The sequence below is a fragment of the Bos indicus genome, chromosome 12, assembly GCF_029378745.1.
Source record: "Bos indicus isolate NIAB-ARS_2022 breed Sahiwal x Tharparkar chromosome 12, NIAB-ARS_B.indTharparkar_mat_pri_1.0, whole genome shotgun sequence".
Classification (NCBI taxonomy): Eukaryota; Metazoa; Chordata; class Mammalia; order Artiodactyla; family Bovidae; genus Bos; species Bos indicus.
In genome coordinates this window covers 31,793,087-31,820,310 of record NC_091771.1, presented here as the reverse complement: position 1 = coordinate 31,820,310, position 27,224 = coordinate 31,793,087, and the positions used below count along the sequence as shown (strand labels likewise).

At 40.9% G+C, this 27,224-nt stretch overlaps 1 long non-coding RNA gene across 1 annotated transcript; it reads right to left on the bottom strand.

The window, feature by feature from the left end:
• Positions 1 to 107: 107 nt before the first annotated feature.
• On the bottom strand, positions 108 to 27,224 carry LOC139186205 (uncharacterized). The gene is made up of 2 exons (XR_011569752.1): positions 25,684 to 27,224; positions 108 to 878 (listed from the first exon to the last, which is right to left on the bottom strand). It is a non-coding gene; the product is annotated as an uncharacterized lncRNA (long non-coding RNA).

Genomic DNA, 27,224 nt, shown 5'->3' with positions numbered 1-27,224 from the left:
GATAGCTGTTTAGGTCTAAGATGATATAAATAATCATCTTATAGTTGTTGACAACAGATAATATATTCGCTTGTTAAGGCTGCTGTAACAAAGTACCACAAACTGAATGGCTTAAACAACAGATATTTATTGTCTCATGGTTCTGGAGGCAAGAGATTTGAGATGAAGATGGGGGGTAGGTTGCCTTCCAAGAGCTGTATGGGGGAATCTGTTCCATGCCTCGTGCTCCTAGCTTCTGAGGCTTTAGTGGCAATCTTTGGCATTTCTCGGCTTTTCCTGCACCACCTTGCTCTTTGTCTTCATCTTCCCATCTTCATTTCTTCCTGTGTGTGTCAGTCTCTGTGTTCAAATTTCCCCTTTTTATGAGGACACCAGTCATCCTGGATTAGAATCCACCCGAATGACCTCATTGTAACTTGATTACCTCCATAAAGAACTTACTTCTATATAAGGTCACACTCTGAGATATAGGGGGTTAGAACTCCAAAATATTTTGGGGTCAGGGGAGGGAGGATGAAATTTAATGCACAAGAGATGTATTTTGAAATCAAATGTTGTTCAGTCACTCAGTCATGTCCGATTCTGTGACCCCATGGACTGCAGCACACCAGGCTTTCCTGTCCTTCACCATCTTCTGGAACTTGCCCAAACTCATGCCTATTGAGTTAGTGATGCCATCCAATCATCCCATCCTCTGTCATCCCCTTCTCCTCTCGCCCTCAATCTTTCCCAGCATCAGGGTCTTTTCAAATGAGTCTTCTCTTCGTATCAGGTGGCCAAAGTACTGGAGCTTCAGCTTCAGCATCAGTCCTTCCAATGAATATTCAGGGTTGATTTCCTTCAGGATTGATTGGTTTGGTCTCCTTTGAAATCAACGCCTAGAAATTAATGCATATGATTCCTTTACAGATTAGTTGTTAACTGCTGTGTTAAATAGATTTCAAATTGATATTTTGTTTTGCAAGGAGATACAATCCGGATAACTTGGAAGTTAACACGAAAATGGGAGCAATTAAAAATTATGCTTGCATAAAAACCATATCCTAGTGTAAAGCACAGGGAACTAGACTCTATATCCTATAATAGACCGTAATGAAAAAGAATGTATATACAAGATGTATGTATATATAAAATGTACATATATTAAATGTGCATATATATATATAACTGAATCACTTTATAGTACAGCAGAAATTAACACATTCCACCTCATGCGAAGAGTTGACTCATTGGAAAAGACTCTGATGCTGGGAGGGATTGGGGGCAGGAGGAGAAGGGGACAACAGAAGATGAGATGGCTGGATGGCATCACTGACTCGATGGACATGAGTCTCAGTGAACTCCGAGAGTTGGTGATGGCCAGGGAGGCCTGGCGTGCTGCGATTCATGGGGTCACAAAGAGTCGGACACGACTGAGCGACTGATCTGATCTGAAATCAACTATGTGTGCATGCGTCCTCAGTTGCTTCCGACATATCCGACTCTTTGCAACTCTATGACTAGCCTGCCAGGCTCCTCTGTCCATGGGATTCTCCAAGCAAGAATACTAGAGCAGTTTGCCATTTCCTTCTCCAGGGGATCTTCCTGACCCAGGGCTCGAACCTGCATTTCCTGTGGTTCCTGTATTTCAGGCAGATTCTTTTTACCACTGAGCCACAGGGGAAGCCCACATAAACTATACTTCGATTTTTAAAAATTGTGCTTTCAAAGAGTTTAAGGTAAGAAGGATACAAAACTATATACTATGACCCGTTTTAGGCTAAAATAAATATATAATGAAAATAAAAACAAAATTGAAGGAAAGGGGTAGAGTTTTAGCAAACCAAGAAAGTCTTAACACTCAACTAATTAACATACATCAGACAAATGGAATAGACAGCAGTGGACCTATGGGAAGCAGATTATGAGAGAGGGAACTTAGATCCATTTACATATCAGGGGAGACCAAAAGTGGCTCTATTGTCGCAGCCGAGAGGAGAGGACTTGGAAGAGCCACAACCCTACAGGGGCAAGGAAAATAAGGGGACTAATTGGTCGGGGAGGACAGGATAGCACCCTAGCCCCTCCCCCTAGGGAGCCAGAGAAAGAGGACCTCAGGGAGGGTGAAGACAGGGAGGCCCAGTCAGTGTGCCTGTATGCTAAGTTGCTTCAGTCATGTCCGACTCTGCGACTCTGCAACCCCAGGGGCTGTAGCCCGCTAGGCTCCTCTGTCCGTGGGATTCTCCAGGCAAGAATACTGGAGTGGGTTGCCATGCCCTCCTCCAGGCTGGTCAGTGTAGGCTGGCCCAAAGCCTAGCAGTGGAATTTTCAGATATTAAAAAAGGACTTGTTTTTCTTTCTTTTTAAAAATTAATTAATTTAATTAATTAATTTTGTTTTGGCTGCCCCACATGGCTTGCAGGGTTTGTCATGGTCTTAGTGAGGGTTGGGAAAGAATTTCCAGATATGAGGCAGAAAGAGAGAACAGTTTATTAGAGTGGGAGACGCTGTTAGAACAGCGAGCCGGCTTGAGGGAGAGCTGACACCTTTTGCGGGCTAGTAGCCAATTTTTCCTGGAGAAGGAAATGGCAGCCCACTGTAGTATTCTTGCCTGGAGAATCTCGTGGACAGAGGAGCCTGACGGGCTACACAGTCCATGGGGTCGCAAAGAGTCGGACACAACTGAGCGACTCACACACACACTCACAGCTGATTTTTATAGCCTGAAGACAGAGAAAATTCCTATTGGAAGGGTGGTAGTAGGTAATTGGTTAGGATGGTATACGTTGGGTGGTAGAGTGGATATTTTACCTAATATGACATCAGGAGACTGGCTGGTTTAGATCAGGAGGCTCATGGCAACTGTTGCTATGGAGCTTGGTTAATTCTGGAAATTTTTGTCCTCTGACCTTGGTATAAGGCTCCAAACTTGTGACCTTGGTATAGGGCTCTATGTGGTTCTTGGCTCCCCAACCAGGGACTGAACCCTGGCTGTGGCAGTGAACATGCTGAGTCCTAATTACTGGACCACCAGGGAATTCCCAAAAAGGACTTGCTTTTCTTGTCCACAAGGCTCAGGAGTAACAGAGTTGGCAGTTTTGCTGGGTCCTACACTCCCATCTAGACAGAAAAGCAGAAGGTTCTGATAAGAAAAAACTGAGAATCAAAAAGACAGTTAACAAGTGCTGGTGAGGATGTAGAGAAATCAGGACTCTCCTACACTGCTGGTGGGTTGGGAAATGGTGCAGCTGCTTTGGGAAGCAGGCTGGCAGTTTCTCATAAGGTTAAACACAGAGTTAATGCTAGTGGTAAAGAACCCACCTCCCAACACAGGAGACTTAAGAGACACAGGTTTAATCCCTGGGTCAGGAAAGATCCCCTGGAGAAAGAATGGCAACCCATTCCAGTATTCTTGCCTGAAGAATCCCATGGACAGTGAGGCCTGGTGAGCTACAGTCCATAGGGTCTGAAAGAGCTGGATACAACTGAAGCAACTTAGCATGGCAGTTCCATTCCTAAGTACACACCCAAGAGAAATGAACATGTGTATCCTTACAAACACTTGTGCATGAATGTTCTTGGCAATGAGAACATAGTGAAAAAGTGGAAACAACCCAAATGCCCATCACCTGATGAGTGGGAAAACAAAATTTTGGTGTATTGATGCAATGGAATATTATTTGGCCAGATAAAAGGAAAGACAGATGCTACAACATGGCAAGCCTTAAAAATAGTAAGCTGAGTGAAAGAAAATAGTCATAAAAGGCCACAAATGATGTGATTCCGTTAATATGAGTTGTCCAGAATAGGCAAATCAGTAGAGACTGAAAGTAGATTAGTGGTTTCCTAGCACTGGTGCCGTGGGGGTGTCATTATAGATGAACAATGACTGCTAACAGAATCTGAGGTTCTTTTTTGGGGGTGATAACATTTCTTAACTTAGGTGATGGTGATGACTGCACAGCTCTGGGAATATACTGTAACCACTGAATCGTCCATTTTAAGTGAGTGGCTTGGAAGGTATGGGAATTTTATCTCAGGAAATACATTTTTTTTTTTAACAACAAAAAAAAAAAAAAAGGAAGAAAGAAACTGAGAATTGCATGCAAGAGTCAGCAGCAGAAGTAACCTTGGGTTTAAAAAAGGAATCATTTGATTCAGGACCCAACCCAAGTAAGGAAACTTCCCCAGGCATCTCATAGATCCTCAGAGGAGGGGGCTGAGCGAGAGCTGTCCTGGACTGATTTATATCTCAAGGAGGACAGTCACTAATACACTGCTTTACTGCTGCTTTTGCAGAGTTCTGTCCCTCTATTCCACTCACTTTTTGCTTTGTTTTTATTTCTCTAGTAGTTTCTCGAGGTAAAATATTTAAAGCTATTAAAATGTGTTTGGTAGCAAGTCTAGTAACAGTAAAGCTCGTGGTGTTTTCTCTTCCTCCGTGGGTCTGGGTGGTGAGAGGGGAGGTCAGATAGGTAATGCTGGAAGAAAGGAAACACTGTTTTGTGGAGGAATAAAAAGAGTGGCCCCTGCTCAGTACCAAGAAGTTGACGGAGGAGAGGGGGATGCTAATTAGTTTTGTGTTTCTCACTCTTCCTACACAAACCTGTTCACCTGGGGTCTTTGTGCTGCTCCCTGTCTACCTGGGGCTCTTCGGGATTTCTCTTTCTCCACTCTTCTCAACTCCCAGGTGAAATCTGTTAGTTTCTATTCCTTCAGACTTCTCTTAGGTGGTAGCCAGTTAATCTACTAATGTCTGATTAACTACAGCCACTTTCTTTGAATTGTCTTACCTCTCAGATAAAACCTTCTTAACCCTCTTTGCCAGCTCCTCCTCCCCTACCTTCTTCCTCTCGTGAAATGCTGGCGTTCCACTGTGTTAAATCCTTCTGTCTCCATTCTGCCTTCCTGGTCATCTCATCTATTTCCAGCACCGTCTTGACACCAAAGATTCAGGTTATCTGTAGTTAGGTAATATGCGAGACAGCGTAATAAAAAGCAGAGACAGTACTTTGCCAACAAAGGTCCATCTAGTCAAAGCTTTGGTTTTTCCAGTGGTCATGTATGCATGTGAGAGTTGGACCATAAAGAAAGCTGAGCACCCAACAATTGATGCTTTTGAACTATGGTGTTGGAGAAGACTCCTGAGAGTGCCTTGGATTGCAAGGAGATCCAACCAGTCAATCCTAAAGGAAATCAACTCTGATTATTCACTGGAAGGACTGATGCTGAAACTGAAACTCCAATACATTGGCCACCTCATTGGAAAAGACTCTGATCCTGGGAAAGATTGAAGGCAGGAGGAGAAGGGGATAACAGAGGATGAGGTGGTTGGATGGCTCAATGGACATGAGCTTGAGCAAACTCTGGGAGTTGGTGAAGGTCAGGGAAGCTTGGTGTGCTGCATTCCCTGGGGCCGCAGAGTCGGATGTGACTGAGCAACTGAACAGCAACAATCTGTAGTTTATACCTGCCTCACCCATTTTCAGAATAACCAAAATGTGCTATTCCTGAGACGTGCTGCCAGTGTCACCTGTCACTCTCATAGTAACTTCTCTTAAATTTTCACATTCAGTTCGTCATCATATCTATTGATAGATTAGGAGCTGGGTCCTAAACATGTTTTCACTATGTTCCCTCCCTCCATTCTACCCTGAGTTGCTGATCGTTTTTACAACTGTCTTACCCAGATTGTTATAGTCACCCCACTACCATCAACCCTGTCTCCTTCCTACTAGGATCACAATGGCCTCTCTAAAACTTTGTTTCCATAAAGCCAAGGATTATGGTGCCACATTTTGTGTTACAATGTATTACTACTTGGCAGCCTTTGTAGAGATGGTGGATTCAGACAGAAGTCATCAGTGGATGCTAAAGCAGGAGGTAGGTATCTGATGAGGAATAGAAGGATGTTACAGACAGAATACCTCCCTACAAAATACCAGTCAATTACAGAGTGGCGACTCCATAGCAGAGAAAACTAGCAGACACCAACTTGACCAGGTGATCAAGGTTAATATCACCTACAGCAATGGATCAACATGGAATGAGTGTCTTTTGATGCCTGCACTGAGAAGAACACAGTCATTTCTGTGGCGTTCCTTCCAAGAATGAATCATATAGACACATATAGAGACTAGTCCCTAAACACCCTGTTTTGTATTTCCCCCAAAGCAGACATCTTCCTATATAAACAAGGATACAAAACCTCCAAATCAGGAAACCAGCATTAGTACAAACACTGCCGAGCTTTCACAGATATCTTTCAGAGTTTATCTACCACAATGTCTCTTTTCCTTTCTGGTCCAGGGTCCTATTCAGGAATACATGTTGCATTTCACTGTTATATTTCTTTAGGCTCTTTAGTTGTTTGAACAATTCCTTGGTGTGCTTTGGGGGAAATACAAACCAGGGTGTTCAGGGACTAGTCCCTCTGGGTCTATAAAGAGAGCATGAATACAACAGAATAAATGCAAAAAAAAAATTTACTGGAGAATCTTGGTGAAGAAGATATGGGAATTGTTTTTACTATTCCGAAAAATTTTCTGTAAATTGGGAATTATTTCAAAATAAACATTTTTTTTTAAAGGAAATTTCTTGCATTCTCTACGTGCTTTTTCTTGCCTCTGACCTGCAACATGGATGGGCAGGACACTAATTGCATTTTGGTGGTGCAGATAAAGATGGCATTGGGACATCACTGTTGGGTAAGTGAATAAGAATCTACCTGCCAATGCAGGGGACACGGGTTCGAACCCTGTTCCAGGAAAATTCCACATGCTGCAGGGTGGCTAAACCGGAGCACCACAACTACAGCAGTTCTCTGGAGCCCACGAGCCACAACTACCAATGCCTCCACACCCTAGAGCCTGTGCTCTGCAACAAGAGAAGCCACCGCAATGAGAAGTCCACGTGCTGCAACAAGGCAGCGGCCCCTGCTCACCCCAGCTAGAGAAGAGCCTGCACAGCAACAAAGACCGCCCCACAGTCAAACTAAATAAATCTTTTTTTAAAAAAATGGCATCCTAGGGATGTGGAGCCACATATGGAAGGTATTTAGGATTCAGAAGGGAACCCAGAAAGCCTGGGTGACATATGTCACTCTACAAGGCTGAGGAGAGAAATGAACTTTGATGTATTTAATCCACTGTATCTGGGAGTCTCTTGGTAACAACAGCCTTGCCTGTACCCTGTTTTTATTCCCACCACTCTTCCATATAAGCCAGAGTAACAGTCATAGTAAACTAGACCATTAGGTTCTACCTGGTGTCCACAGCCAATGCTTGATGCTGTTTCTGTCCAGAGTGAACCGTCTCCCCTTCTCATCATTTCCCTTGTCACTTCCAGTCTGCCAAACCCTTTCTCTCCATCTAGATTTGCCCTGGACTGCCCACTCTGGCAGCCCCGCCTCACACCAACTGAGTTCTATAAGTACGCATGTGCACGCTCAGTTGTATCTGAATCTTTGCTACTCCATGGACCATAGCCCGCAAGGCTCCTCTGTCCATGGGATTCTCCAGGCAAGAATATTGGAGTGGGTTGCCATGTCCTCCTCTAGGGGATCTTCTCGACCCAGGGATTGAACCCACATCTATCGTATCTCCTGCATTGGCAGGCAGGTTCTTTACCACTAGCACCACCTGGGAAGCCCATCTGTATTAGGATTATAAGTAATCTGGAGGTGATTTAAAGTGCACAGGAGGGGAATGCATGTAGGTTATATGCAAATGCCAAGCCATTTTATGTAGGAAACTTGAGCATCCTTGAAATTTGGTATCTTCGAGGGTCTTGAAACCAATCCCCAAGGATGTGGAGGGATGATGGTGTAATGGAGCCTGGACTACCACTTTCTTCTAGTTCTTCGTTGCTACTTCCGCACTATTACCTCCATTTTTTTCTCTTTTAAAAAGAACATTCTTTTTCCAGCAAAAGTATATATGTTTGATACCAGAAAAATTGGAATGGGCACACATATACACAAATATCTGTAAGTGTCAACTAGTAACTACTAACAATTTGATGTCTGTCCATCCAAATTTTTCTCTGTGCATGTATGTTGCTGTTGTTTGGTCACTAAGTTGTGTTTGACTCTTTTGTGACCCCCGTGGACTGTAGCCGCCAGGCTCCTCTTACCTGGATTTCCCAGGCAAGAATACTGGAGTGGGTTGCCATTTCCATCTCCAGCATGTATGTATACATAGACTTTAAAAATTAATATTTTTTGAAAATAGGATCATCTTATGATACTCTTTTACAGCTTGTTTTTTTAAAAAAATCAAATGCTATCCATGTTGATTTTTTCTACAAAATTTTTTTAATAGAAATTCCATCACATGGATGAATCATAGTTCCTGTAATCAATCAATGTTTTGGGATATTTTACAGCTATTTTTATTTTAACTAATATTTAGTTATGTTTGCAAATTTGGGGACTTAAGTTTTTTTTTTTAAACTTTCTTAATTTTATTTTATTTTTAAACTTTACAATATTGTATTGGTTCTGCCATATATCGAAATGAATCCGCCACAGGCATACATGTGTTCCCCATCCTGAACCCTCCTTAAGTTTTTGAGGCTTTTGAGCTCAACTTACAAATCTTATTTTATTTATAAATCTAATATAGTTTGTTTTAAAATTTAAAACAGTTTTTACTTTTTATTGGTTAATAATTATCTTATAAATTGAATTATTAACTATAATTTATTATTAAATCTCTCTAAATATTTAACAGTTTTATCAAATTCTCTTAGACATTTCAAACCATAAGTCACACATTTAGTGAATTTATTTCTTTTTAACACCTCAAATGCCTAATAAAATCCAATCAAACTTCCTCAGCATTTAAGGAGTATTTACATGAAAAATAAGGCAAAACTTGTAGATTTTAACAATCAGGTTCCCTTAAATACTTAAACTGTGTTATAAATTTAATTAGTTAAATATTTCTAAGTATGTCACTTAAAGACATAAATCTGTCAGATTCTCTAAAACATATCAAATATCTCAAATCATGAACAAAACATAGAAACTATAACAATGATTACAAAATTTATGACAATACCTATTCAAAAATATGAATACTCTAATTTGCCATCGTGTTTTTTTTAACCATCTAAAAGCTTATCTGTATACTTTCTCAGAGTTGCAAGTTTACTTATCAGGCTAAGAGAAGCTCAGGCTAGCTGTCATAGGTACTTAGGATCACAGGTTATTGGCTTGGTGTCAGGAGATGTGAACCTGGAGGTACCTTCCAGAATAATTCACCCAGGCCAGTCTTTATTTGGCTGACCACTTCTTCAAATCATGTTTTTGGTTTGGGGGTTTAAATTAAAATCTAGTACATTTTGTATTCCTCTTGATTACTGCTCCCCTTTTCTAACTGTAACTTCTTACACAACTTTTCGTTTCCTAAACCCAGCTGTACCCTCATCTAGTGACTCTCTTCATCCCTTTTCTTTTCTTTTATCTTTTGGCTGTGCCTCACATCCTGCCTGGGCATTTTAGTTCCCCAGCCAGGGATCAGATCCGCGTTTCCTAAACTGGAAGAGTCCTAACCACTGGACCGTCAGGGAAGTCCCCTTTTCATTTCTTTGCACCTCTCCATCCAACTGCAATCATGGTGATGTATCCCCATCCAACCGTCTACCTTCAAAGAACACCATCACTGCCAACAACTTTGAAATTGACTGGTACTTTTTCATGGTCGTACCTCGACAGCCCTCTACCTTTGAAGTTTTACATTTCATTACATCAGTTTAATAGCAGCTTCTAATCCTTTCCTGGGCTGCACCTTAATTCACATCTGATTAGATTTGTGTGATTTGGGGTTAGTCTGGAAAGTGAGCTTCAGCCAACTTTTAAAGGAAGGAGTGGGGTGGCGCAGTGGTAAAGAATCCACCTGCCAAGGCAGGAAATGAAAATTTGATCCTAGAGTCACGAAGGGTCCCCTGGAGGAAGAAATGGCTACCCACTCCAGCTTTCTTGCCTGGGAAATCCCATGGACAGAGGTACCTGCTGGGCTTTAGTCTATAGGGTCACAAAGAGTCAAACACAATGGAGCACACGCATACACACACACACACACACACACACACACACTCTCTCACACACAAATTAGCCTGGAGGGAATTCCCTGGCAGTCCAGTGATTAGGACTCAGTGCTTTCACTGCTTGGGCCCAGGTTCATCCCTGGTCAGGGAACTAAGACCCCGAAAGCCCTGCAGCCAAAAAAAAAAAAAAAATTAGCTGTGAGATAAACCAAAAAACTGCCTGAAATTTCTTCCAGAAAACACAATTGTTAGTCATAGCTATCAGTTTGTAACAATCAGAATATTTTCAGTTTCATGTGTTTTACTTATATTAATAACCTAAAGACTGACAGCATTCTCTGCACAGTGGAATTTGAACTCTGAGTCATCAGAGAGTCCCTCTGAAATGTTAAAATTCCTTGATGACATTCATGTACTTGTATTTTTGTCTCTTGTAAAAATTGGGGGATTTAAAATTCTCCACTAGGAATGAAAACCAATGTGACTAATGAATTATGAAGTCATTTTAAGAGTTAAAATGGCAAGTGACTTTTAACAACATTTAAACAAATATTACCTTTCTATCAAAAAAAAATGATTACATTGATTATACATATTTCTGAGCCATATAGATCCCACCCCTTTCCCCCTGCCCATACATTCCACCTTTTGTGGTGTCAGTGACATAAATCAGAAGTTTACATTTTATTAATAGATTGGACTAATAGTACACACAGGCTATTTCTGGATACTTAACAGAAAGGTGCAGGCTTCCTGGGTGGCACAGTGGTAAAAATCCACCTGCCAATGCAATAAAGGCAAGAGTCACAGGTTTGATCCCTGGGTTGGAGGATGCCCTGGAGTAGGAAATGGCAACTCACTCCAGTATTCTTGCTTGGAGAATTCCATGGACAGAAGAACCTGGAGGGCTACAGTCCACGGGGTTGTAAAGAGTTGGACACGACTGAGCACACATGCATATACACAGCAGAGGGGTACAGCAAGGGTGTACTAAATGGTCATCTTAATAGTTAAGTTACTTTCCTAAAGCTAAAGCTATTTGTGTCCTTCTGGTTATAGTGAAGGAGACTGCACAAGTATTAAGAGAACTTTAACCAGCCTAGGCTGAGTTTCTGAATCAAAGCAGAGGCTTAAAAGGCTTAGAAGATAGAGTGAATCTTTGCTCTCTCTGCCCACCCCTTCCCTTCTCTCTTCTTTTCTCTTTTCTCCGTTCCTCTTCTTTTATTTTCTTCTGTTTGTTTGTTTTCTCCTTTCTGAAATTAAAAAACCAACCATCTAGAGTTGAGCTGGCCATGAAAGTTGAGGGTAGATACACACACACACACAACACACACATATATGTCATCGTATCATTACTAGCTCCAAACTTTCCCTCTCAATAACAAAAAATCCCATCCACTCCCCTAGTCATAAATACTCGTGCATTTTTCATCTTTGGCATTTTGATTATGTTTAGCCAGATAGATAAATTTTCTCAGCTTTCAGGTAAATTTTTTACTTTCTGAGAAAAATGTTTGTACATTTATGGGTTAGGGGTTCAAACTAAATAAGCAGAGAGAATATTTTTCTTTAAAAAAATATAAATCTAAATTCCCAGAGTTGTTTTTAATAAACATAGCCAATTTAAAAAATTATTAATAGTTTAGAATTTCCGCATTACAACTCATGATTGTTTTGCCATGTGAATTTTTAGAACCATTGTCAAATTTGGGAAAATGTTAATGAAATTCTTTTCATATGTAAGCAGTAAGATTTCAGCATCATTTCACTGCATTGGTGCCAGTGCCACATGTTGTCTAGTTTAGAACCACCAGAGTTTGTATGAAAAAGATGTGTTAGATATATTAAGAATCAGTCCAATAATAGAAGCGGAAAACGTGTTACTTCACACAAGCCGTGCTTGTGTTTGTAACTGCTCTAGGTTTTGTCCGACACATATGGGAATTTCGACAAATTCTATTTTATGCCAACTCGCACTTTTTAAAATAGTGAATGGTTTGTTTATGCTTGTACCTGTTGCGTTGGTGATGGTGGTTGAGTCACTAAGTCGTGTTCAACTCTTGGGACCCTCATGGGCTGTAGCCCTCCAGGCTTTTCTGTCCATGGGATTTCCCAGGCAAGAATCCTGGAGTGGATGGCCATTTCCTTCTTCAAGGATCTTCCCCACCCGGGGATCAAACCCAGCTCTCCTGCATTGCAGGCAGATTCTTTATCGCTGAGCCACTTGGGAAACCCTACACTGAACACATTCCTGACAGGAGAGGACTTCCATTCTGACCAGGTGCTGATGAGAAGCAAAGCCTCCAGGTTACAATGTCACATGTTCGATGGCTGGAAGACTTTTCTACAGACTAGGCTCTAGCTTTGCATGTTTTCAACCTTGTCTCTCCTCTGTTCTCTAGATACTGCATGCTTTATATTGTAATATTAACTCTGGTCCTAGATCCTGGTGTCATGGTTCATGGTGAGTTGGCATGGATAGGTAGGAATCCTCTTAGAAGCCATTCCTATACTCTGGATGATTATCAATGACTTAATTATACATGGAAGTGACTGTGAGTCCCATAAACATATTCCACTAAACCCAAACCACACAAGTATCTGCCCAATCCATAATCAACAGGTCTTACTGTATAGCACAGTATTCAATACCCTGTGAAAGTCAAAGTGTTATTCTCTCAGTCACATTCAACTCTTTGCTACCCCATGGACTGTAGTCTGCCAGGCTCCTGTCCATGGAAATCTCCAGGCAAGAATACTGGAATGGGTTATCATTCCCTTCTCCAGGGTATCGTCTTGACCCAGGGATCAGGTCTCCTGCATTGCGGGCGGAATCTTTACTGTCTGAGCCACCAGGAAAGCCACAGGATATTGGTACAGACATAAATATCAATATCCTGTGATAAACCATAATGGAAAATAATATGAAAAAGAATATATATATATGTATTTGTATAACTGAGTCACTTTGCTGTACTTAAATGTAATTAAAACAACATTCTAATTCAACTATAGTTCAACAAAAATTTAAGAAATTTTGGTTGGTGCCAACATAGCAATAGATAAATCAATCTCTCTGTCTCCAACTGAACATCTCCAACATGCTTCGACACAAGGGGAAGTCTGAGTGGAAAGAGATGATAATTCTAACCAGTGATGAAAGCATTATTTTTTGGAATTCTCTGGCAGTCCAGCGGTTAAGACTCCACATTTTTACTGCCGAGGACCTGGATTCAATCCCTGGTCGGGGAACTAAGATGGTGCAAGCCAGGAAAGGAGGTTGGGATGGCTTTAGTAAACAAAAAATCCATAGCTTTTCATTGGTGAGTCTTAGCCAAGAAAGAAAAGCAGTCTTTCTTCTTCCTGTTGGGCTCTGCTATTGTTGCAGGGTGTGAAAGCTCCCCCTTCTGGTCTCCTGACTCTATTTAATTAAAGCTTCTGTTAATTAACTTTTTACAATATTTTATCTGTTTATGTCTGTAGTAAAATACTCTCTTTCATACCCAATATCAGTGCCTTCACATTTTCTTGATCAGTATAGGTAAAGGGTTTATTAATTTAATTAGTCTTTCTTGACAATTGAGTCTATTATGTATATGTTTCTATTTATTTTTTTTCTACTTTCTTTGGGCTTAATTTGATAAGAATTTTTTCCTAACTTTTTGAAATGGTTGTTTAAATCATTATTTTCAGCCTCTTTTCTAATATATGTATTTAAGGTTATATTTTCCCCTTTAATTATGTGTTTAACTATATTTTGATGTCATTAATTTCTAGTTTAGTTCCATTGTCCTTAGAGACTATAATGATTTTAGTACTTTGAAATTCAGTAAGACTTGCTTTATACCTCAGCATATGGTCAGTTTTGTAAATGTTCTGTAAGTGCCTAACAGGTCAAGTTTGCTCATAATATTTGTATTTTCCCTATTGATTTTGTCTGCTTTATCTGTCATTGAGATACATGTTTAAATTTTCCCATTTTGATTGAGGATATGTCTATTTTCTCCCTTTAGTTCTGACAATTTTCATTGCACATTTTGAGTATATATTGTATGTCTACAAATTTGGAATTGTTAACTTTTTTTTTCTCGGCCATGCCTGCAGCTTGTAGTTATCTTAGTTCCTTGACCAGGGATTGAACCTGGGCCCTCCATAGTAAAAGTGCAGAAATCTAACCACTGGACTGCCAGGGAATTCCCTGGAATTGTTAAATCTTATTGATGACTTTAAATTTGAAATATGAAGTGTCCTTCTTTATATCTGGAAGTTTTTCTTGACTGTGTTTGTGTTATATACATTTTACCATCCTTTTACTTTCATTTTTTGGATTCCTGATTATGGCAAAATATATGCTTGATTTTTGTAAATCTTCCATGGTTTCATGAAAAGAATACATACTTTGGTGCTAGTGTGCAAAGTTCTGTGTTTGGCTAAAGACCAAGCCAGTTGATTACATTATTAATATATTAATATCTTTGATTTTTTTTGTCCACATATCTATTAAATTCTGAAAGAGGTTTATGAAACTCTATTATAATTGTGTGTGCATGTGCATGTGTTTCCAACCAAGTTCTTGCACTGTTAAGTGCTTTTGGACTTTGGTATTCAATATTTATTTGGTGCGTAAAAGTTTGTCATGATTATCATTACTAGTTCGTGGAGTTTACCACCTTTATCTTTACATAATATTCTTTTTCACAGTGTTTTGGCTTTAATTTTTCTATGGTTGATATTAATATTCTCCTTGTTTTTCGTTTGTTTGCCTTTAGGCAAACATCAGAAATCCTAAATAAACAGTTGTCTCCAGATCCCCGCTGTGTGCTAGGTAATGTGAGGTGAGGAGGTTAGCAGTCTGTGCAAAAGATAAAGTTTCTTGCTTTCAGGAGTTTCATTTTATTTTACTAATGGCATATCTCATTAAGAGTCTGGCTTGCATACATATACTTTTCCAGCAAGTCTCCTAATTTGAAGTTTTTCATCAAAGAGTATAAACAAACAAAAAATCTATACTGAAACAAATATCTAATCTCTGAAACAGTAAAATCAATTATTAATACAGAACTATCAGCTCTAAAATGCCAATAATGGACTTATTATGAATTGTAGAAATCTTAAAGTGGTTTTCTAGAGTAGGGGTGCTTACCTAACCAACAGAAATGGTGCAGTGGGCTTAGCTAAGTCGAAGGAACTTTGGCAAGGCTGGTGGGAGCTGTATGAGATGTTAACAAAGGTACACTTGATTCTTGGGGTTATTTCCAAGGTACAATTAATGTTAAAGTTGTATTTGATTTTAATGTATTGCACAGGAATACAATAAGAATTAATGTCTGTAAGTTCCTTGAAAACTTGTAAAAGTGGCAAATTGCTTTTACTACTACAAAGACTCAAAAATCTATACGACACGGACAAGTATATAAGTATGATGACAGTTGAGAAATGGAATATTTCCTGCCATATCAATAAACAAAGATGTCACAGCCATCAGTGATTCCAGCTCTCCCAGTGTGAATTTTTGAACCTGGAGTGAGCCCAGAAAGGAGAACAATACCTGCTATCTGGCAGCCACTAGGCTGTAGCCACTCCCAATGGTGAGCACTGAGGAGCTGGAGGAGGAGGATGTGAAAAACACAGGATGCCAGCCCCAGAGAGCTGAGATTCATATGAAAGGAATGATTTCAGAGAGCCCAGCCTCTTGCATCTTCCCACACATACAAAAGTGCTAAATTCCTTAACTTGAGATATCTTTTTGTTGTTGTTGTTCAGTGGCTCAGTCTTGTCCAACTCTTTGCGACCCAATGGACTGCAGCACGCTAGGCTTCCCTGTCCTTCATACCTGAGATATTGGGTTTTCCTTAATTAACAATACTCTTTGGGCTTCCCAGGTGGCATTAGTGGTAAAGAACCTGCCTGCCAATGCAGAAGACATAAGAGATACAAGTTCCATCCTCTGGAAGGTCCCCTGGAAAAAGGAAATGGCAACCTGCTTCAGTATTCTTGCCTGGAAAATCCCATAGACAGAGGAGCCTGGTGAGCTGAAAACCAGGGGGTCACAAAGAGTTAGACACAACTGAAGTAACTTTACATGTTTGTTGTTCAAACTTAACACGTCCTTTGTTGCAAACTTCTGTATAACCCAACTCCTCCCCCCACCTCCTTGGAGCAATTCTCTCAGGGTCACTTGAGATGCTGCCTCCAGGGCTTGGAGTCCTAAAAATTCCCACTGAATAAAACATAACTCTCAACTTTTAGGTTGTGACTATTTTTTTAAGTCCATACAGCAATGAAAGGCTCTCTCTTCTGGTTGAGGATAATGGACATGCTAAAAAAAATCTTACAACATAGTAGTTACTGGTAATTGCCACAAAGGGGAAGGCTTTTGTTTTTAGTGCACCAAAAATTTGTTAAGACAAGATTAGTACTAGGAAGTTGCTAATAACCTTGTATAGAACTATGGAGCAAAAGTTAGAGCATAAGATGATATACAATTTACAGATAGATATAAAGGCAGTACATTTCATTCTGGGATTCAAAAATAGCTCTAATTTACCCACATGTAAAGACGCCTGCTCCTGGGAAGAAAAGTTATGACCAACCTAGACAGCATATTCAAAAGCAGAGACATTACTTTACCAACAAAGGTCCGTCTAGTCAAAGCTATGGTTTTTCCAGTAGTTATGTGTGGATGCGAGAGTTGGACTATAAAGAAAGCTGAGCACTGAAGAATTGATGCTTTTGAACTGTGGTGTTGGAGAAGACTCTTGAGAGTCCCTTGGACTGCAAGGAGATCCAACCAGTCCATTCTGAAGGAGATCAGTCCTGGGTGTTCATTGGAAGGACTGATGCTGAAGCTGAAACTCTAAAACTTTGGCCACCTGATGCGAAGAAGTGACTCATTTGAAAGGACCCTGATGCTGGGAAAGATTGAAGGCAGGAGGAGAAGAGGACGACATAGGATGAGATGGCTGGATGGCATCATTGACTCAATGGACATGAGTTTGAGTAAACTCCAGTATTGGCGATGGACAGGGAGCCTGGCGTGCTACAGTCCATGGGGTCGCAAAGAGTTGGACACAACTCAGCGACTGAACTGAACTGAACTGAACCCTCATGTAGTTCCCAGTCCAGAATGTCTTGAGGGAGAATTTTTAAACTTGGGCTGCTGTCACTAATACAATCCCTAACTATTCACAAAGTATGACATTTCACCCCCACCCCGTGCATTATTGGTACTTAAGGGAGAGAAGCAGGCAACAGAGGATGAGAGGGCTGGATGGCATCACCAACTCAATGGACGTGAGTTTGAGCAATCCCTGGGAGATAGTGAAGGAGAGGGAAGCCTGGCATGCTGCAGTTCATGGGTCATGCAGGTCAGACACAACTTAGCAACTGAACAACAACAACAACAAATTAACACTAGCTTCTAGAAGTCTGCTGCTGGGGGAATGTCCCTGGAGGCCATCTGCACAAAATGTAATTCTCACAGTATATCCCAGAGCAAATATAATTGATGGATTGTATATCATTTTGGATGTAGTCTTTATTAGCATGAAAATGACTTAGTGTTGACCAAAGACTTTTTACTAGTAATCAATGCTCAAGAATGAACCCTTCCTAAAAAAGGGTTCTTTAGCCTTACTATGGAGAAGGCAATGGCATCCCACTCCAGTACTCTTGCCTGGAAAATCCCATGGATGGAGGAGCCTGGTAGGCTGCAGTCCACGGGGTTGCGAACAGTCGGACAAGATTGAGCGACTTCACTTTCACTTTTCACTTTCATGCCTTGGAGAAGGAAATGGCAACCCACTCCAGTGTTCTTGCCTGGAGAATCCCAGGGACAGGGGAGCCTGGTTGGCTGCCGTCTCTGGGGTCGCACAGAGTCGGACACGACTGAAGTGACTTAGCAGCAGCAGCAGCAGCCTTACTATGTGAGTAGGTAGTTGTCTACAAAATGTATTTTTAGGGGATATGAAATGTGTGAAAAATAAGACTCAGAAAATTTTTAAAAAGCAATCATGAATATATAATCAAATCCTTTCCTTTCAGAACACTTATAACTATATGGGAAGATTATATATTCTAATAATGCTCCCATTGTTTTTTATGAAATTATTCTCAGCATCAGCTCTTGATCCTCACCAGAATATTGGCTTTATTTCTATTGACATCATTATCTTTAATCACAAATAACATGGCTTGGCTCAGTAATTTTTATTTCCCATAACTGGCTCTGATAACTTTGAGTCATTTCCAAAAATTAAATCTTCCCTTAAGATTGAAGATTTGCTACTATGAAGATATTTTTAGAAATGTGATTAGAGTACTTAAGCAAATCTCAAAAACACATTATAATTTAGAGTTGTCTAGTTTTTGCCAAGGTGACTACTTGGAAAGAAATATTCATTTAGAGTATCAGTTGAAAGAGAGAAAAAAATCTCATTATTACATACTTCCATTTCTTCCATCCAAAGATAGGAATATTGCTGCATTTGTGTATATTAGTGCCAGAGAACACAAAATTTTGCAAGTTACTCTCTTTCCCTATTAGTGTGCAATTATGGGTTTCAAAACCCTGGACTTGCGTGAGGAATACCAAAAAGAATCTAAGGGAACAAAATATGGATTTGATGCATTTCAATGAAGGATGAGGAAGAAATATATTTAATCCTGAGGTGAGAGGAAGATAACAGTAAGAAAATCCAGAATGGGGGGACACAAGCTCTAATGAGATGGCTGCAGTTCAAGGGAAAGATCGTAGACCTCGGGACCCTCAAGAGTCTCAGCTGATTTATTTTGGGGCACATAACAAAATTTTACAGATCTTTTCAAAGTCTCAGAATCCCAATATTAACACAACATCTTCATTTTAACTGTTTCACGGGATTGTTGGGAGAAGGGATGAGCAAGCCTGGATGCTTTTGCAGGCTGTGAAACACTACGGAATTTGAGGCATCATTACAGTAATTGCCAACATCATCATCACATAAGAGATGCGTGAGAGTGCTAAAAGAAGTAATATTGAAGGTAATAAAAATTGTCAGAAGTGGGATCTATTTTATACAGAAAGGTGGTTAAAATTACTTTGCAAATAAAAATTTTTACTTACTGGCAGAGAGATTATTTTTGCCATGAAGTTCTCATTTTATCATTCAGTCCTTAGGACAGCTCCATAAAGCAGGGACTAGTTCCATTCTAAAAATTAAGAAACTGAAGCTGAACGATGTTAAGGGATTTCTTAAAAGCTGCACAGGTATAGGTAGTAAAAACCAGGTTTAAAACCAGTTATTTTAATTCCAAATCTGGTGTATCTTTTTGTTTCATTAACATTACATTTTGTGCTCACAAAAGCGAGCTTAAAGCTCAGGGGATATCCTCCTATCCGTTGTCTTGAATTGTAATAAATGAATTACTTGAAATGTATTTCACAAATACTTCTGCAATGCCTACCATGCAGGCTTCACTGAATGGCAGAGGTGGAAGAAACACTGGTGACTGGACCCCAAGAAAGAGGAGTGCTGAGAAAATGGTTAACACTGCTCAATATTCTAGAGGAAACATAAAACAGCTGAAGAAAAGCACTAATAAATCTGCTAATACCAGTGGTGGCTCTGGGGGAAAAAAAATTAACACAGCAAGGACAAACATCAGATTAATCTTGATTAAGAGATGAACAGGAGATGAAGATAATCGTTATGTATGGATGATTCAAATAAATTGCCTGTGAAGAGAAGTTAGGGCAAAAAAAGGAGTGGTCATGTATGGATGTGAGAATTGGACTGTGAAGAAAGCTGAGCACTGAAGAATGGATGCTTTTAAACTGTGGTGTTGGAGAAGACTCTTGTGAGTCCCTTGGACTGCAAGGAGATCCAACCTGTCCATCCTAAAGGATATCAGTCCTGGGTGTTCATTGGAAGGAATGATGCTGAAGCTGAAACTCCAATACTTTGGCCACCTCATGTGAAGAGTTGACTCATTGGAAAAGACCCTGATTCTGGGAGGGATTAGGGGCAGGAGGAGAAGGGGACGACAGAGGATGAGATGGCTGGATGGCATCACTGACTCGATGGATGTGAGTTTGAGTGAACTCTGGGAGTTGGTGATGGACAGGGAGGCCTGGTGTGCTGCGATTCATGGGGTCACAGAGTCGGACACAACTGAGTGACTGAACTGAACTGAATGAGAATTTTAAAAATAAATTCTTCATTACATAAGCAGGCATATATTCTTCTTGTAAACTGAAGTGATACAAATGAAGCTAAAGGCCTCTTTCATCACTCCTCCCAATCCCTTCCTGTTAGCAATTTAATGTTTATCCTTCCACTCTTTTCTGTATAGAATTATATATAGCCTTATAAGGAATGTTTTAATGATCTTACATAAAAGGTGCTGTATTCCACATATGTATCTGTATTATGCCTTTTTCAGTGATAGGTCTTACACAAAAATGGTACACACAATCCATTTATGAAGACTTAGGTTACTTCCAATTCTACTATTATCAACAATGCCTCAAGGGAGCATCGTATGTATGTCTCCTTGAACACAACAGTACTTTTCTAGGGGAGATACCATGAGTGGCACTGTTAAGCCATAGGGTATGAATATTTAAAAATTTCATAGATACTGCCAAATTGTCCCCCTACATAGCCGTGTCAGCTAGCCCTCTTAGCAGGAGTGACTGTTTACGGGCCTTGTAAAAAAAAGGAGAAAAATGTTATTTTTTCTGCTCACAAGATGTTCACAATGGGAAGGAATAAATGACTTAAAAATTATTTCAGTTTACATATTTGCATACTAAGAAGAAGGTCAGAAAAAAGAAGACACTGATGGAGAATGACTATATACCGGAGGAAATGCTAGGGGAGGTTCAGAGCACGAGTGCAAGGTCCTGGATGGAAGGAGGGCCCCTGTTCTCTTGAGATGAGGCGGAGTCTCCTTTTCATGGCTGAACAGAATAGAAAGCAAGCTAGCAGGGCTGGGAAAGGGGGAACTGAAGAATGTGGACAAATGTTAAAATATAGGAAAAATGAGAAAGCAGATGACAAGGATAATGTTTCTCAAAGGAAAAGTTGTAAAAATATTGGTAAATTCTGCATATTAATAATATATCAACATATTAAAGGCTCTGAAAAAGACTTAGAAGTTGTTTAACTCAGTTTCCCAAATTTTGTCAATAACATAACCTTTTGCTTTGTATCAGTTAACATACTGTTAAACTAATCTTCTATGAAATATGCTTTGAAAGTGTTAGTTGCTCAGTGGAAACCAACTCTTTGCGGCCCCATGAACAGTAGCCCGTCAGGCTCCTCTGTCCATGGGATTCTACAGGCAAGTATACTGGAGTGGGCAGCCATTCCCTTCTCCAGGGGATCTTCCTGACCCTGGGATCGAATCTGGGTCTCCTGCCTCGCAGGCAGATTTTTTACCATCTGAGCCACCAAGGGAAGTCCTGAGAAATACCAGACTAGTGAAAGTTTCGAAGGAACTGCCAAGTGTCCAGTATGTTTTCACAAAATTAATTTATTTGAAAACAAAATGAAATAAGAAATACAGAGAACAATTTAACAAAAGCCCATATACTCACTCCTTAGAATTAAAAGGTTAAGATTAAACTACAATAAAGTTTTAACACTTATTTTTCTATTATAGAAACAATGTCTGTTCATGACACAGATTTGGGAAGTGGAGGAAAAATAGGAAGAACCTTCTCTGTTGTCTTATCACCTCAGTAAAACCACCATTAATATTTTTAGGTAGTTACTTTAATCTTTATTTCTATTACACTTTTTATTGTTTACATCATTACAATAAAACAACAAATGCAGTTTTGCATCATGTTAAATACTCACACTATCATAAGCACTGTTGCACAGTTCATGGTTTTTTAATGGCTGCATAATGTTCTTTGTGAATAGTCCACTGTTTAACATTCCCCTTGGTTCTAGAATTTAGATTGTTTGCATCTTTTCTTTTTTGGCTTTCATATGCTATATTTCAATGAGCACACTGTAGCATAAAACTTGTTATTTAGAGTTACCTTCTTAGGATTTATTTGCAAAGTAGAATAAGAATGATGTACATTTTAAAGACTTCTAAAAAAACACTGTTAACTTGCTTTGAGGATGCAGGGTAGGGGGAAGTGGGTGATGCTGTATTATCAGTGCTTTATTAAAGAGTGTTTGTTCTGTTTTCCTCAATTTATTTGAGGTTTCATCTTGTTAGCACTACTGAACTTTTTTCAGTTGATGGAGATTTACAAATCCTAATCTGTCATTGATCGCATTGTGTATTGACAAGAATACACAGAAGAACTATACAAAAAAGATCCTCACAATCCAGATAATCACAATGGTATGATCACTCACCTAGTTAGATATCCTGGAATGTGAAGTCAAGTGGGCCTTAGGAAGCATCACTACGAACAAAGCTAGTGGAGGTGATGGAATTCCAGTTGAGCTATTTCAAATTCTAAAAGATGATGCTGTGAAAGTGCTGCACTCAATATGCCAGCAAATTTGGAAAACTCAGCAGTGGCCACAGGACTGGAAAAGGTCCATTTTCATTCCAATCCCAAAGAAAGGCAATGCCAAAGAATGCTCAAACTACTGCACAATTGCACTCATCTCACATGCTAGTAAAGTAATGCTCAAAATTCTCCAAGCCAGGCTTCAACAGTATGTGAACCATGAACTTTCAGATGTTCAAACTGGTTTTAGAAAAGGCAGAGGAACCAGAGATCAAATTGCCAACGTCTACTGGATCATTGAAAATGCAAAAGAGTTCCAGAAAAACATCTATTTCTGCTTTACTGACTATGCCAAAGCTGTTGACTGTGTGGATCATTACAAACTGTGGAAAATTCTTAGAGATGGGAATACCAGACCACCTGACCTGCCTCCTGAGAAACCTGTATGCAGGTCAGGAAGCAACAGTTAGAACTGGACATGGAACAACAGACTGGTTCCAAATAGGTAAAGAAGTACATCAAGGCTGTATATTGTCACCCTGCTTATTTAACTTCTATGCAGAGTTCATCATGAGAAATGCTGGGCTGGAGGAAGCACAAGCTGGAATCAGGATTGCTGGGAGAAATATCAATAACCTCAGATATGCAGATGACACCACCCTTGTGGCAGAAAGCGAAGAAGAACTAAAGAACCTCTTGAAGAAAGTGAAAGAAAATGAAAAAGTTGGCTTAAAGCTCAACATTCAGAAAACTAAGATCATGGCATCTGGTCCCATCACTTCATGGCAAATAGATGGGGAAACAGTGGAAACAGTGACAGACTTTATATTTTCTTGGGTTCCAAAATCACTGCAGATGGTGACTGCAGCCATGAAATTAAAAGATGCCTACTCCTTGGAAGAAGTTATGAGCAACATAGACAGCATATTAAAAAGCAGAGACGTTACTTTGCCAACAAAGGTCCATCTAGTCAAGGTTATGGTTTTTCCAGTAATCATGTATGGATGTGAGAGTTGGACTATAAAGAAAGCTGAGAGCCAAAGAATTGATGCTTTTGAACTGTGGTGTTGGAGAAGACTCTTGAGTCTCTTCAACTGCAAGGAGATCCAACCAGTCCATCCTAAAGGAAATCAGTCCTGAATATTCATTGGAATGACTGATGTTGAAGCTGAAACTCCAATCCTTTGGCCACCTGATGCAAAGAGCTGACTCATTTGAAAAGCCCCTGATGCTGGGAAAGATTGAAGGCAGGAGAAAGGGACGACAGAGGATGAGATGGTTGGATGGCATCACCGACTTGATGGATGTGAGTTTGAGTGAACTCTGGGAGTTGGTGATGGACAGGGAAGCCTGGTGTGCTGCAGTCCATGGAGTTGCAAAGAGTTGGATATGACTGAATGATGGAACGGATCTCATTTCCACTGGTCTCCCAACACATTGCAGATCTCCTAAATTTGCCATGTATTTCTTCATCTAGGCGGTTGATAACGTTTTTTTCATAAAATAGGTTAAAAACAGAGTTCAAAGGAGGTCAGTAAAGACCATGTTGATACATGGTCAACTTATCAATACTTTCTGGATATTGTTCAATGAACTCCAAAGCCAGCTTTTTCAACATTTTGACTAATCAAAGAGCACTGAAGTCTCCTAACCATAGCATTGCAGCCTACTTTCCTCCATCTTGTTCACAGGGATTTGATATAGGAAAGTGTCAAACATGGTATTGAGGGGTGACTTGCTCTACCTTTGACATTTCTCTCACGGCCCCAGTAACTCTTGAGGACAAAGGATGTATCCTATACACCTCTGTGTGTCAGCGCCTAGCACAGAACCTGCGTGGTACATTGTATACAGTAGATTCTCAACAGAGGCTTGTCTGAAAGATATGCTTGATATGGTATGAATTTAATTAATCTCTGTTGTCTCTCCATTGACACTTCTCTTTCCTAGCCATCCATAGACACACACACTCACTTAGAAATAGTCAAATGTGTGGTGGAAAGGGCACATCTTTTGTAATTAGAAGGCGTGAACACAAGTCCTGGCTTTGCAATTTACTAGCTGTTTGTGGCTGTTGTTTAGCTGCTACTCGTGTTCAACTCTTGTAGCCTGCTAGGCTCCTCTGTCCACAGGATTCTCCAGGCAAAAATACTGGAGTGGGTTGCCACTTCCTTCTCTAGGGGATCTTCCCAAGCCAGGGATTGAACCCCTATCTCCTGTATTGGCAGGCGGGTTCTCTACCACTGAGCCACCAGGGAAGCACCTTACAAGCTGGTAACGTCATGTAACTCTAGACCTTCAGTTTGTTCATCAATAAAATGGTGGTAACTCATCTTCTTTGGGCTTCCCTGGTGGCTCAGATGGTAGTATCTGCCCCCAATGTGGGAGACCCAGGTTCAATTCCTGGGTAGGGAAGATCCCCTGGAGAAGGAGATGGCAACCCACTCCAGTATTCCTGCCTGGAAAATCCCATGGACCGAGAAGCCTGGTGGGCTACAGTCCATGGGGTCGCAAAGAGTTGGACACAACTGAGCGACCTGACTTTCATCTTCTTTACTTTCATCATATAGTTCTTACAAGTCAATTTTTTTTCTAAAGGGAAATCTGATTATGCCATTACTTGACTTTTTAAAACCCTGTAAGACTCTGATGCTGGGAAGGATTGGGGGCAGGAGGAGAAGGGGACGACAGAGGATGAGATGGCTGGATGGCATCACCGACTCGATGGACATGAGTTTGAGTGAACTCAGGGAGTTGGTGATGGACAGGGAGGCCTGGCATGCTGCAATTCACGGGGTCGCAAAGAGTCGGATATGACTGAACAACTGAACTGAATAACTTTCTATTGTCCTCAAGAAAAATGTCTAGTCCTTTACTGTGCCTTAGAAGGATTCTATGATCCCACCCCCACTCAATTCTCCACTATCACCATTCTAACAACCTAAGCTCTTTTTTACCTCAAGGCCTTTATCTCAAGCTGTTCCCTTTGCCTGCAAAGCTCCTCTCTGCACTTACACATTGGTTACTAGTAGCAGTCATACTATTGTACCAAGAGAAATAGCTACAATCTACTCAATCCTTACTAAGCACTGGATACTTTATATACACTATTAGTTTATCCCTTACCAAGTGACCAACTAACCATTCTTAACTGGTTTATAGACAAGGCACAGAGAAGTGAAGCAACTTACCTCAAGTAACACAGCTGTTAAGTGTAGGCACTGGATTACAAACTCAGATATGTCCCAATTCAAAGCATATGTTCTCCTCTCCTGCTAATAAGGTATCAACTTCTTTCCAGAAAGCCCACACTCTAATAGCTAATATGATAAGGTTAGTACTTAACACACAGGTTTGTAATCGCCTGTGTACCATGTGTCTCTCCAACCAGAGGATAAACAAGCCATCTGAAACTCAGAAAAGAATGCCTCTTGTTTACTTCTGCTTCCCCAGCTCTGAGCTCAGTTCCTGGTACACGTAACAGGCATTAATAACCATTTGTTGAACAGACATACATGTGAAAATGTTTTTAAACAGGGAGACGTAATACAATGTTAATTCTAGTTTAGCTAAGGAACATCACCAGGTTTACCCGTTTGTGGGTTATGAAATGCACTCCCCACCCCCGCTCCTTCTGCAGTGTGGTACACTGGCTTCTCTTCGTTCTTCTGTGACCTCTGCTGTTTGCCGCAAATACCGCCAACGTCTCCCCTCCCTTCCAACTGCCTTTTGAGAAAATCGACTGCAGAGGAGAAAAACTAAAATACTACTTTCCCTTCATAGCAACTCTTTAAAAACTCTTGCAAACTTTTTTTTAAAATACAGCGGAGCATAACATTAGCAACGGATGCGCGAAAAACCCTATCCTTTGAAAATGAATTTCGAATCAAGACTAGACTGGAGAAAAGAACCCCGGGCGCAGGTAGAACTGAAACGTTCAGGGGCTGCCTCTGCAGCGCTGTCCCCAGGTGGCATCTTATTTTTTTTCATAATATTTTACTGGAGGCTTTCAGTAATATAAATAGAGAAAACAGGTGCTGTACTCAGCTGGGGGTTTGCCTGAGTCAACCTCCTCTGCTTCCAGTTTTTTTTTTTTTTTTTTTTTGATAAAAGGCCCAGGAGTTTTAGGCAATCATTTCTGTAGCTCTCCTCACCCTCAGCGGGAACGGAGGGATTGGGGGGGGGGGGCGGGGGGGGAAGAGGAGGGTGGGGAAAAAGTGAAGGCGCGGAAGTGCGACGAACGGACGGAGCTCCTCTCCCAGCAGAGGCAGGGCTTGGGCTCCGGCGTCAGGTGCGCCCCCCCACCTAAGAAATGACCATCATATTCCGTAAATTTCGTCGTTTCAATTAAGAAATGACGCTCTGGCTTTACAAGTAAGAGGACAAACGAAAGCGGGAAGGCCTGTCGCCTCGTGAGAACGCTCCCCCAGCCAGCTCGGCGTCGGAGAAGCGCCGCAGCCGACCGCCCACCGCCCGCCCGTCCAACCGACGCCCGGCCAGGAGTCCCCCTCCCTCGCTGGCGCTCCCGCTACCCACAAGGCCCCGCGCCCCCGGCGCGCAGGCGCAGCGGCGACGGCCGTCTCAGGAAGAGGAAAAGGGAATAAACAACTCGGAGGAACCACAGCGCGAGAGAGCGAGTGGAGGCAGAATTTAAAAATAAACCGGCCCCTCCGTCCTCCCCGCCCGTTCGCTGCAGCCGCCGCCCCCTTCCCCTCCCCCTACTACCCGAGCC